The 1,953-nt window shown below is 31.4% G+C and overlaps 1 non-coding gene across 1 annotated transcript; it reads right to left on the bottom strand.

The window, feature by feature from the left end:
* Positions 1-1,142: 1,142 nt before the first annotated feature.
* Trnai-aau lies at positions 1,143-1,216 on the bottom strand. Its single transcript has one exon. It is a non-coding gene; the product is annotated as a tRNA-Ile (tRNA).
* Between the last annotated feature and the right edge of the window lie 737 nt (positions 1,217-1,953).

Genomic DNA, 1,953 nt, shown 5'->3' with positions numbered 1-1,953 from the left:
CAGACCCGACAGGCAGGCGTCCTCCATGCGGGCGCCAAGGACAATCTCCGAGCGGCCTGATCCCGCGCTGGCCAGGAGGGCGAAGCCAGCGTCTCCGCCGCGGAGAGATCCCGAGGCCATCCTTCAGTTCGGAGGGACCCTTCGTTCATAAGCATGTATACATGTATGAGTGCAAGTGTATATATGTGTGTGTGTGTGTGTGTGTGTGTGTGTGAGCATGTGTGTATATGTGTGTGCATATATATACTTACATATGCATCTATATATATATATATATATATATATATATATATATATATATATGTACACACACACACACACACACACACACACACACACACACACACACACACATATATATATATATATATATATATATATATATATATATATATATATATGTGTGTGTGTTTGTGTGTGTGTGTGTGTGTGTGTGTGTGTGTATGTGTGTCCATATATATAGTGGAAATATATAATTCCTTGAACGTTCAGAATCAGTGACAAAAGGAAACTTATGAGTATGTATATCTGTGAGTGTGTGCGTGTGTGTATAAATATATATATGTATGTATGTGTATAAAATTACATACATTCATACATACATATTTATATATATTGGTAATTTGTTATTATTTTTATTATTGTTGCTGGTGTTGTTGATATTATTGATAATATTGTCAATATCATTATTTTTAGTATTGTTATCATTATCAACATCACCAGCATTACCATTTTATCACTACATCCATTATCAACTGTACTAGGGAATTAAACTATTTTTTTTCTATGCTCTTCGCTTGTTTGAAATCTTCTTTCTCACAATGACATTCATTATGGCATATCCAGCAATGCTTTAAAATTGGTTGAAAGTCGGCCCTTAATACAATATTTACAAAATGTGAATATAACTAAATGTGGAGCTTCCTTTTCCTTTTCCCAAATTAAAATGCTATGCGTTTTGATTTGTTTCCTTCCAAAAAAAAAATTGTCTGCAGACTTATGTACATAGTCGGAATAAAAGTGTTGTTGTGAACCAAATAAACGAGTTGGTGACATGAAAATGGGTTTCTGATTTATTTATCGAAAAGTGTCATTTCTTGAAGATAGCGGAGCACTACATTACACTGTAAAAATGTATTAATTGGCCCGTAAGGGGATCGAACCCTCGACATCCGCGTTATTAGCACGGCGCTCTAACCAACTGAGCTAACAGGCCAATACATGACGAGGCTTATCAATGAACTAAATTCCCACTGAATTTTCCGTAGATATTTCAGTGAAATTTTCAGTAAAACTATCCTTTTACTGGCCTATACCGACCATTACAAAATAAAGGATAATTAACAATAAATCCATTTTGCATGATATATATGCATACATAAATATATATATACACACATGCATATATACACATATATATAATATACATGCATATATATATATATGCATATATACACATATATATGATATATATACATATATATGCATATATATGCATATATATACATATATATGCATATATATACATATAAATAAGAAATATACATATATATATATATATATGTGTGTATATATTATTTATATGTATATATATGCATATATATTATATATAATATAATAATAATATAATATATATGCATATATATAAAAAGTTAATAATGATAGTAATAGTAATAATATAATCGTCGCATTCTCTCTCTGCAGGAGACACTGAACACACAGAGAAAGTAATTCGATTAGAATTAAATAATCTAATCTAACAAGATACAAAATTGAAATCTGTGTAGTTCACTTTTTATCAATTAGAGAAAATCCTTGAAATCCCATATTCTCAAAATCGATCTTCTTCACTAGCTTTAGAAATATACATACTGCACTTTGAAAATCTATAATCGTATTATCGACCGATGGACACTATACCCACTTTGCCAAGGGTGAGACTCAGAGAGCAAT

Source organism: Penaeus chinensis, chromosome 5, assembly GCF_019202785.1.
Source record: "Penaeus chinensis breed Huanghai No. 1 chromosome 5, ASM1920278v2, whole genome shotgun sequence".
Lineage (NCBI taxonomy): Eukaryota > Metazoa > Arthropoda > Malacostraca > Decapoda > Penaeidae > Penaeus > Penaeus chinensis.
The sequence above is the reverse complement of the archived record's forward strand: the minus strand, read 5'-3'. Positions and strand labels throughout refer to the sequence as shown.